Below are 12,115 nucleotides of genomic sequence, written 5' to 3'. Positions count from 1 at the left end.
GCCAGTGGCATGGACGGAGTTGATAAAGCTTGGAAACAAAGGCACGTCCAGCATCAGAACTGCCCGCGTGTGCAGGGGGAGATGCCTGTGCTTTAGTGAAAAACAGGTAAGTGTAACATGCATCTTAAAGGACTTAAAGGAAAGGCTGTCCTGAAGTGGCTGCACAGTGTATGTTAATAGTGCAATTTTGCCTCCGATTCAGTAGGCTTCTAAAATTCCCCACATTTATTGACATTTTGCTGTGATAGTGAGAGTCTAAAAGTCTGGCTATCCAGTAGCCATCTTTCTATTTAATATCAACAATAAATTTGCAACTGTGAAAACAAACAAGCAACGTGCCAAATTTTCTGAGGTTGCTGCAACTGAATTAGCTCCTTCTGCCCCGCAGTATGTTACTTCATAGACTGATTACATGTGTCATCATACCTGACAATTCTTCTTCTGGTTGTTACTTCTGCTCTTCTATACCATACACATACACTCCTTGAAAATTCCTAAACAGACCTACTGTCAGGCACAGCAGAATAATGCAAATACAAAATAAAAAGAAGGAATGTGATCACTTGTCTACAGACCCATATTTCTAGACTTTACAGTCCCAACTCCCAGCCAGACTGCAATGGACACAGCAGGTGCCCACCAACTTAAGTGCACCTTCAAAAGTCCACTGCCATAAGCCTTGGATTTACTGGTTGTTGTGAGTAAGGGCTTGCACACAAATTCTGTCAGATTTGCTTTACTTCTCATACAAGTCAATGGAAGTACAAAGCAGTTATTAGTAGACCAAAAGCAGGTCCGATGGCCATACATAGGAACAAATTTCGAAGCATCTTTAATGCAAGCCTAATACAATTTAATAATGCTGTACTTGCTAGTCTACAGAAAACATTTACACCACATTTCGCTTTCAACTGTGCTAAAAGTAATTCTAACATGACAATTGTCAAAACTTCAAACAAGTAAAACTTCCTTACATTTTTAAAGAAAAACTCAATCTAAATACTTAAACTACAAGCTACCCTTTTTCATATTACTAAAATAAAGTATTTTTCTATATTACTGAACAGATGTGTAAATAGCATAATTAAATACATTAACCTTGCCTAAAAGCCTGCAAAAACGACAGTTTCATATTAGTAAGTTATTTAATTTATTGGCTGTGACCTCATTGAACATGTTAATGACTCGTACTCAAATCATAATGAACTTGATTGCTTCTTTCTCGTTAGAACTTTTTTTCACCTTCCTAATGTGGTTCAACAAACCCTACCAGTGTGCAGTGTTAAAAAAAAAAAGAACTTAACAAAATAAGTTTCTACCCAAGCCCTTGGATTACAGAATAATTTGTGAATAAAACATTGCTGAAAATGCTTTGTTTTATTGGGGAAAGGGATGCATCATTTACAAAAAAGGACTTTCTTGTATTATGGGTAATAAAATGTAGCACTTGAGTAAGTGGAGCATATGCACAATTTATTTTACCCCTATAATTTTTGATCAGAGTTTCAGTTTTAGCACTTGGTTTTCTTTCTACCTCCAAAGTGCAATAGAATATAGGAGCGTGGTGGAACTCTGATGATTTTAACCCTGATGAATGCTTTTAACCTCTGAGGTACTTGAAAAAACTGAACTTTACAGGCTCCAGTGGCTTTATTGTACCATACTTCCTGTCTGGCCAACATATAAGGCTGTAAAATTACTAAATACTGTAATACTCTGTATCTTCACAAATGCCTGTTTCTTGCGCTTGTATTGTAACAATTGCCTATTTATTACGCAGGACTTGTTATGATTTCCTTTTTGTTTCCCACATATTAAAAAGACTGACTGTTGCATATAGCCAAAAGAACAAGTTTGTTATCAACATTATTTTATGTTTAGTCTGGGTGTTCCTACATCAGCTCCCTAAGGTCTATGTCATGCCTACAATTTGGGCACAAGTGCTGGCGGGACACGTGGAGCAAGACACCATCAGCGCAGTGAGTACTGATTCCTCACCAGCCTCTCCTACCACAGACTCAGTGCTGGAAAATCACTCCCTGGTATCCTCAAGTCCACCTCCTTCCCCTGCCCACTCTTTGGAGAGGGCAGTAGAACCTAATTTACAGCCAGGCTTAACTAAAGAGGATCTGGAGGCATGCATGTGCAGGACAGAGGCAACGGTCTGGGCAGAGCTCGCTACTTTAAAAAAGGATCTGGGGGCAAGAGTTTTAGCGATAGAGGAGACAACTGATGTCCTTGGCAGTCCACAGACCAACATAGAGAGATTTTGAATGAGCGCTCCCAATTACTAAAGTGATTAGTCCTGCAACAGGATGACTTAGAAAACAGAAACCGGCGTAACAATATACGCATAAGGGGGCTTCCAGAATCAGTGGATTTGCTGGGCTTGAACAGTGCAGTTACCTCGTGGTTTAATAGCATTTTGGACTTACCTGAGGATAATGCTATAATATTGGAAAGAGTCCACATGGCTTTAGGTCCCAAGCCCCAAGATCCATATAGAGTGAGAGATGTCATATGCAATATAGCTTCTTACCCGGTAAAGGAAGATATTCTAAGGGCTGCCCACTCCAAATAGGAAATTCTATTTAATGGTTCACCAGTGATTCTTTTACAAGATTTTTCCCTCTCTCTCTCATATAAGGACAGGCTTACCTTCATATCCCTTTCCAATGAACTGCCTCACATTCACCACTGCTCTGATCTGTTGGTCCTAGTATACCTACAGCCACCCAGTCTTCTGGTAAGTCATACCTTCTATACACATATATATACCATATATACACATATCCATATTAAAATGGTTTTAAAACAACTTTAGTCATACCTTTGGCATTACTGTGTTAGAATTCTTAAAAAAATTTATTAACCAACATTCATAAAGAATAATAATAATAAAAATATATCTGATTCATATGTTATAATTTGTATTTATCTTCAACCAACCACTCTTAACTGAAGTGTATACCACTCTGTACATTTTTAGTTACCACCTTTATACCTTCTGTCTCTGATCAGTCTTTAATTGAACAAGACCATCCTCAAATTACCACCTCCATTATTCTTCTTATTATTATTATTAATAAACAGGATTTATATAGCGCCAACATATTACGCAGCGCTGTACATTAAATAGGGATTGCAAATGACAGACTAATACAGACAGTAATACAAGAGGAGAGGACCCTGCTCCCAAGAGCTTACAATCTAGTAGGTGGGGGAATTTCACACACAATAGGATGGAAGGTATGTAGTGGTGGGAAGTAGTGATGGTTTCAAAAGACAAAAGAAGATGGGTAGGCAAGTTTGAAAAAATGGGTTTTGAGCGCTCTTTTAAATGAGCAGAAGAGCAGTAGAAGCAAGGCGAATAGGACGAGGAAGACCATTCCAGAGAGTTGGGGCAGCTCTAGAGAAGTCGTGTATCTGTGCGTATGATGAGGTTATGAGTGAGGAAGTCATTAGTAGGTCATTGGAGGAGCAGAGAGAGCGGCGGGGGAGTATTTTTTTACCAAGTCAGAGATGTAAGTGGGACAATACCTATGTAGGGATTTGAAGGCAAAGCACAGGAGCTTGAATTTGATTCTACGGTGAAATGGAAGCCAATAGAGAGAACTACAAAGAGATGCAGCGGAAGAGGAGCGGAGGGAAGGATGGATGAGTCTGGCTGCAGCATTCATGATAGATTGTAGATGAGAGAGTCGGGTTAGTGGAATACCAGAGAGAAGGATGTTAGTCATCCAGACAAGAGATGATAAGAGCATGTACAAGGAGTTTGGTGGTCTCAGGGGACAGGTAGGGGCGGATTTTGGTGATGTTGCGTAGGTGAAAGTGACAGGACCTGGAAATGTTCTGAACATGGGGGGTAAATGAGAGGGCAGAGTCAAAGGTGACACCAAGACAACAAGCCCGAGGGGAGGGCCAAATAACAGTGTTGTTACCAGTTAGATATATGTCAGGGGGAGATTTGGAATTAGAGGGGGGATGATGATGAGTTCTGTTTTATCCAGGTTGAGTTTACCAATGCAGCGCACGATTTGTATTAGAAGGGGGTGATCAACAGTGTCACAAGCAGAGGAAAGATCAAGGAGAAGGAGCAGGGAAAAGTTTCCTTGAGACTTAGCTCTGATGAGGTCATTGGCCACTTTAGTAAGGGCTGTTTCAGTGGAGTGGGCAGCTCTAAAACCAGACTGGAGGGGGTTGGTGCTCAGGTAATGGGTGAGTCTTTTGTAGACAAGGCTTTCCAGAAGTTTGGAGACATATGGGAGAAGGGAGATAGGACCGTAGTTAAAGGGTAGGGAGGGGTCCAGTGAGGGTTTCTTTAGGATAGGGAGAATTATGGCATGTTTAAAAGCTGAGGGGTATTTACCAGTAGAAAGGGAGAGGTTGAATAGTTCGGTTAGGGCAGGGGCCAGGGTGGAGGAATGGGCACGGAGTAGATCAGAGGGAATTGGGTCAGGTAGACATGTAGTAGACGGAGATGATGAGAGAAGAGTTAAGACTTCGTCCACAGTAACAGGGCTGAGGGAGGCCGGTGATGATTTACAGGTGGAAGGGGTGGGTATGGTTGGAGTGGCTCGGTGGGCAGAGACATCATGTCTGATTTTGTCTATTTTATCTCGAAAGTAGGTGGCAATGTCTTGGGCAGAGAAGGATGTTGTGGGGGGAGCAGGTGTGGGGTTTAGGAGGGAGTCAATTGTAGAGAAGAGGTTGCGTGGGTTGGAGGCTTGAGAGGAAATGACTGCAGAGAAATAATTTTGTTTGGTGGCAGTGAGCTCTGTGTTAAAGCTTTGAAGCTTGGCTTTGTAGTCCATGAAGTCAGCGCTGAGGCCAGATTTCCTCCACTTGCGCTCAGCTGCACGAACAGACTTTTGTAGCTGTTTAGTGTGATTGTTGTGCCAGGGTCAGGGGTTGGCAGGGCGGGGGTAGCGGAAGGTGGCAGGAGCAACATTATCCAAAGCCAGAGAAAGAGAGTGGTTTAACATGGCGGCAGCTTCATCTGGGGAGGTAATTTTAGGGAGGGAAGGGGTTAGGGACGCAAGCCAGTTTGAGAAAAGGTTGTGGTCAAGGTTACGGATATCTCTCTGCCATTGACCAAGTCTAGGATGTGCCAAGAGTTTGATAGGTTGAAGGTGATATGGTTATGATCAGAGAGGGGAAATGGTGAGTTGTCAAGGAGGGTGAGGTTGCAGAGTTTAGAAAATACCAGGTCTAGAGTGTGTCCGGTCATTGATATGCTGTGTGAGTCCAAAAGAGGAGGTAATGAAGAGCAGTTTGGCTGAGGAGGGAAGGTTGGGCTCATCCATTGCAACATTAAAATCACCAAGGATGAGGGTGGGCAGGTCATGGGAAAGAATGTGTGGGAGCCAGGATGCAAAGTTATCCACAAATTGTGATACTAGGCCAGGGGGCGGTAGACAACAGCAACAATGAGGGGTAAGGGGCTAAAGAGTAGGACAGAGTAGACTTCAAATGAGGTGAAAATGAGAGAGGGTGGGGTAGGAAGGACTCTGTATGTACAGTTATGTGAGAGAAGGAGACCCACACCACCCCCTACTTTGTTCCCAGGTCTAGGGGTATGTGTAAAGTGCAGGCCTCCAATGGAGAGAGCAGCAGCAGAGGCAGAGTCAGGGAAGGAAAGCCAAGTTTCAGTGGGAGCCAGAAAGTTCAGAGACTTAGAAAGGAGAACGTTGTGTATGGATGTTAATTTGTTGCTAACAGATCTGGCATTTCATAGACTGCCAGAGAGAGGGGGTAAGGACTTATGGGTAGGGTGAATGGGGATGAGGTTAGGAGAAGGGAGTGTCCTGCTGAGAGTATATGAAAAGTAGAGGCTGTGTGGGGGACCAGGGTTGGGTGAGATGTCACCAGAGAGTATCAGCAAAGTAAAAAGGTGCAGGAGCACAGACCGAGAAATAAGGAGAGTGAAGAAGCAGAGAGACAATGACAACATTATTTAAACCTGTTTGTTTCTAGAGTAATTCTAAAACGACATTTGATCTAATGGAATGCTTAAACACTACAAATGAATGATCATAGTGTGTTTTTTTTGTTTTTTTTTAAATTCTCTATTAAAACCTTTTTTTTGGTTGTTTGTATTACCTGCCTTTTAGACTAACTTGCAAGTACCTATTGAAAGGTACTTACCTGGCCGGCTTGCAGCGTGTCCCCTTGTCTCCGGCCAAACAGCATCCTCAGCATCCCTGCAAATGTAGACGGTGCCTGCGGGCATGCATAGCACAGCATGTTCCAAGATTCCATTTGGAAGAGGGGCGCACCCTACCATGCGCACCTCTTGTACCACCTGGTGGCGAGGCAGTCGGCTGCCTTGCCGCGGGGTGGGGCAGGTTAAGTTTGAATTCTAGCGGCCAGATTGGCTGCTGGGACTCGTTAATTATTATGTTCCTCCAATAAAATAGCGCCAGGTGGCGCAATGTGATTGGGCACTCTGCTTATTTATTGAGAACCTGTCATACACACTATTTCTCTCGATAGCCTCTGTGTAACAGTGTGCTTGGGTGCGCTCTTGTGTTTGGATTACCTGTTAAACTTCTGTTGTCTTGTTACCAGCTCAGACTTGTTACCAGCTCAGACTTGTTACCAACAGCGACCCGGCCCGATTTCTGACTTTTGCATGAACTCTGCCTGCCCTGACTTCATATTGTCCCTGACCACATCTTCTGCCTCATCCATCTGTACCGCACTTTATCAGCCTGACCTTTTTGTGTATGACCCTTGGCTTGTTTCTGGATTACGCAATAAAGCTTGTTAAAAGGATATCTGGAGTTGGTTGTGATTTGTGTTCCCAGGCACATTACAGTATAATGGGCAGCACACACCCCAGCCCTAATGGAGGAAATCAAGCGGGGCCTACAAGAGCTTGCGTTAGAGGCTCCCAACAGTCACGCCACAAAAGTTCCTGAGTGCCTCTTGGAGATTGCAGGGCACTCTCAGGGCAAGATCTGGGTCCAAACATGTCCAGTCCAGTGAAACCTCTAACTCCATTACGAGTTAAATTTTCAGGGAACAGACAAGACTTCCCCAACTTCCGGGATTCCTGTCTCCTATACTTCCAGCTTCATCCCATTGCCTCTGGGACAATTCACCAACTCATCGGAGTGGTCATCTCCCTCCTAAAGGGTGAGCTCCAGAGGTGGGCATTCAACTTGCTGTCAGAAGACCCTGTGTCAGCTCTTTCACTGACTTCTTTTCACCATGGGGGTGATCTATGATGACCCGGACCTGACCCAAACTGCGGAGACTGCGGAGATGAACCTGGAATACCTAACCCATGGAAGAGTATGCGGCAAAGTTCCGGCGATGGGCCACTAGTACCTGCTACGGAGACGCAGCTCTTCTCCATTGCTTTTTTCAGGGCCTAAACGATCAAGTCAAGGACCTGCTGTTGGGTCTCCCCTCACTGACCACCCTAGATCTTGTGGTACAGCAGTCCATCTGCGTCAACCAGCGGATCTGGGAACACCGCCGCCATTCACTTTCTTAGGTAAAACCTTTTCCCCTGATGACCACAACCAGTTGTTCTCCACCACTTCCAAAGATGCCATCTTTTATTCCTGATCCTGGGGAACCCATGGACATTGGTTCATTCAAACTTGCCCCCGCAGAGCACAATCGGCGCCTGCAAGGTGGACTCTTTGCCTTTACTGTGATGATCCTGGTCATAGGGCAAGGACCTGCCCTCGCAAAGAACCTGGAATGTTACAGTGTATCGGGGGTGCGGAGGGGAGCATCTCTGACCCTGTAGCTCAGTCTCCATGTGGTCTCCTGGTTCCAGCCACCGTGCCTTGGGACAGGAAGACCCACCAGGTCCTGGCCCTCCTTGATTCTAGAGCAGATGGTAACCTCATGGACCAGGCTCTCGTCTCTGACTTGGGAATACCTGTCACCCCTCTCGGGCTGGAATTGTCCTTGGCTGCTATCGATTCATCAGGGTCCTACACCCTCTGTTACCACAGAAATGCACCTAACAGTGGGGGCCTCCCATAAGGAAGTGATCCACCTGATTGTAATCAGGATGGTTAAACCTCCCTGGTTTTTGGCCTCCCTTGGTTAAAATCCCATAACCCTGTGATTCCAGGTTAACTGCCTCACTCCAGTGATGCTAGTATGGTCCCTCGAGGTAGTAGAAAAGTTGCCCGAGCCTTATCAGAAGTTTTCCAATGTCTTTTGCCCTCAGGAAGCTGACAAACTCACACCTCATCAGTCCTATGATTGCCCCATTGAGTTACTCCCAAGAACTGTGCCCCCTAGGGGCCATTTGTTCAATCTAATGGGGCCAGAAATAAAGGCCCAGAAAGAGTACATCTAGGAGAACCTAGAGAGGCTTCATTCGTCCATCCTCTTCCCCTGCAGGGGCTGGCTTCTTTTTTGTGGAGAAGAAGGATGGTGGGCTGAGGCCCTGTATTGATTATAGGGGCCTGAACAAGATTACTGTGAAGAATCGGTATTCCCTGCCTCTAATGAAAGACCTTTTCTCTCAGGTCTATAGGGTCCGATTCTTCACCAAGCTTGATTTGTAGGTGGCCCACAATCTCATCCGCATTCAGAAGGGCGATAAATGGAAGACCGCCTTTAATACCAGGGATGGGCACTTTGAAAACCTGGTAATGCCCTTTGGTCTGTGTAAGACCCCGGCGGTCTTCAAGGAGTTTGTAAATGATGTGTTCTGGGAATTTCAAGGGAAATTTGTTATTGTATGCCTTGATTATATTTTAGTCTATTCACTTGATCTTCTCCTCCACAGAACCCAGGTACACCAGGTCCTCCAGAGACTCCGACAGAACTGCCCTCATGCAAAATTGGAGAAGTGGACCTTCAAGGTACGTGAGGTTGCTTTCATAGGGTATATTTTGTCGGTTCATGGGTTGGCCATGGACCCAACCAAGAACTCAGCAGTTCTTGAATGGCCTCAACTCACTGACCGCAAGGGTCTTCAGCGCTTCCTAGGCTTCGGAAATTTTTACAGGAAGTTCATCTGGAACTTCTCCTCCATTGTCCACCCTCTGACGAACCTTACTAGGAAAGGGGTTGACCCCTCAAGGTGGACTCTGGAGGCCTTCAAAGCCTTCGATGTGCTGAAAAGGGCTTTTTTGCAGTGTACCCATATTGGTGCATCCAGTGCCCACTCTCCCATTCATCATAGAGGGTGGATGCTTTGGAGATTGGCGTGGGAGCAGTTCTCTCCCAGTACTCTGGGGAACCGGAGAGATTGCACCCCTGTGCCTTCTTCTCCAGAAAGTTCTCTGCAGCTGAACCTAATTATGATGCGGGCAATAGAGAGCTTCTGGGGATAAAATGGGCTTTTGAGGAATGGAGGCATTGGCCAGAAGGGGCGGAACATCCCGTGATAGTTTATACTGACCACAGAAACCTAGAGTATATTGAAGGGGCTAATTGTCTTAACTCCCGTCAAGCCTGTTGGGCCCTGTTCTTCACGAGCTTCAATTTCCAAACTACTTACAAGCCAGGTTCAAAAAACGTGAAGGCTGATGCCTTGTCCCGTTGTTTTCCAGGAGGCTGCTTACCTTCGGGATCTGTGCCCCAATAATATTTTGCCTCCCCAATGCATGGTGTCAGCCCTGCAGACCCCGCCCTTATTAGAGAATCTGATGAACCTTTTATCCCCCTCCAAACAGACCAACCCCCTGGAAAACTTGAAGGGCGTCTGTATGCTCCCCTCCATCTTCGCCTAAAGGTGATCCAACAGTTACATTACTCCAAAACTGCCAGCTACCCAGGAATGAAAAAATCCCTTGAATTATTAAGAAGTCATGTTTGGTGGCCTCACATGTCAGTAAATGTTGAATCCTATGTGCATGCCCAGTTTGTGCTCGGTGTAAGTCTTCCCGTTCCGCTCCCTCCAGCACTCTGCTTCCTTTGCCCATTCCTGTTGCTCCATAGATTTGTGGGTCCATGGAGCAACAGGAATGGGCAGAGGAAGCAGAGTGCTGGAGGGAGCGGACTGGGAAGACTTACACCGAGCACAAACGGTTATTACGGACCTTCCATGGTCCTCAGGGTTTTCGATAACCTGGGTGGTGGTAGATTGCTTTCGTGAGCAAGCCCATTTCATACCACTACCCAAGTTGACCTCAGCCAAGGAATTGGTCGATTTATTTGTTTTCCATGGGCTCAGGAGAAGATTGTTTTGGACCGTGGGGTGTGACATAGGACATGTCAGGTCCTACCTCTGATCTTCCAGTCCTTAATGATTGGGTAGAACATTCCCGATCTGTTTGGAACCAGGTCCAATGTAATTTTAGAGAGGCAATAGCCCAGCAGAAGAGGTTTTCAAATCGCCATATGTCCCCTGAGCCCTAGTTCCAAGCCGGCGATCTGGTTTGGGTGTCTACCTGCAATATTCCTCTCCACAAACCCTCAAACAAGTTAGGACCCAAGTTTATCAGTCCAGTTCCCATATCAGAAAAAATATAGTAATTAGAACCCTGTCTGATCACGCGCCGGTGTTTCTCCAATTTTCATTACAGCATGTAATGGCCAAAAGATGGAATTGGAGGCTCAACACCTCGTTGCTGGAGGACCCGGTAACAAAGGAGGATATCTCTAACGAATTGAAGTGTTGTTTTGCTGCCAACACTACCTGGGATGTGAGCCCAATGGTGGTTTGGGAGGCCCATAAGGCGGTGATTAGGGGGATTTTGATAAAACATGGTTCAAGAAACAAGCGTGCTACCCAAAATGAGATTTCAGTCCTGATTGCTAAAATTCAAGTTTTAGAAAAGACACATAAACGTACCTTGGATGTTGAGGTAGGTAAGGAATAGACTAGGGTTAGAGATAAGTTGGCTTTGCTTTGGAGAGAAATTCAGACTTTTTTTTTTGGCTTTTTTGATAGATAGCAAGAAGTATCTGAATTAAATATCTGTATTTTTTGGACAGAAATACAGAAATTATTCTGGCTTTTTTGATAGATACCAAGTGCTATCAGAATGAAATATCTGTATTTTTATTAGGGAAATACAGACATTTTTCTGGCTTTTTTTAAAGCTAGTGCTATCAGAATTTAAAAATCTGTATTTTTTGAGAGAAATACAGAAATTTTTCTGGCTTTTTTGATAGCCAATGCTATCAGAATGAAATATCTGATAGATAGCAAGTGGTATCAGAATTAGGTATCTGTATTTTTTTTAAAGAAATACAGAAATCTTTATTACTTTTTTGTTAGATAGCAAGTGGGATCAGAATAAAATATCTGTATTTTTTAAGGGAAATACAGAATTGTCTCTGGCTTTTTAGATTGATAGCAAGTGGGATCAGAGTGAAAAATCTGTATTTTTTAAGAGAAATACAGAACTTTTTCTGGCCTTTTTGATAGGAAGTGCTGTCAGAATGAAATATCTGTATGTTTTTGAGAGAAATACAGAAATGTTTTCTGGCTTTTTTTTATAGTAAGGGCTATCGGAATGAAATATATGTATTTTTTTTTTTTAGAGAAAAACAGAAAATTTTCCGCTTTCTTTGATAACAAGTAGGATCAGAATGAAATATTTGTATTTTTTGTAGAGAAATATAGACATTTTCTGGGTCTTTTGATAGCACGTGGTATCAGAACGAAATATCTGTATTTATTTTTTGAGAGCAATACAGAATTTTTTATGGCTTTTTTGATAGCAAGTGGTATCAGAATGACATATTTGTATTCTTTGACAGACATACAGAAATGTTTCTGACTTTTTGATAGCAAGTGGTATCAGAATTAAGTTTCTGTATTTTTTTGAGAGAAAAACAGATTTTTCTGGCTTTTTTTATAGCATGTGTTATCAGAATGGAATATCTGTATTTTTTTTTTGAGAAAAATACACACATTTCTCTGGCTTTTTTGATTGCAAATGCTGTCAGAATGAAATATCTGTAGTTTTTGGAGAGAAATACAGAAACTTTTCTGGCTTTTTTTTATAGCAAGTGGTATCTGAATGAAATATTTGATTTTTTTTTTTAGAGAAATACAGAAATTTTTCTGGCTTTTATGAAAGATAGCAAGTGGGATCAGAATGAAATATCTGTATTTTGAGAGAAATGCAGAATTTTTTCTGGCTTTTTTGATAGATAGTGCCATCAAAATGAAATACCTGTA

Source organism: Pyxicephalus adspersus, chromosome Z, assembly GCF_032062135.1.
Source record: "Pyxicephalus adspersus chromosome Z, UCB_Pads_2.0, whole genome shotgun sequence".
NCBI classification, from domain to species: domain Eukaryota; kingdom Metazoa; phylum Chordata; class Amphibia; order Anura; family Pyxicephalidae; genus Pyxicephalus; species Pyxicephalus adspersus.
The sequence above is the reverse complement of the archived record's forward strand: the minus strand, read 5'-3'. Positions refer to the sequence as shown.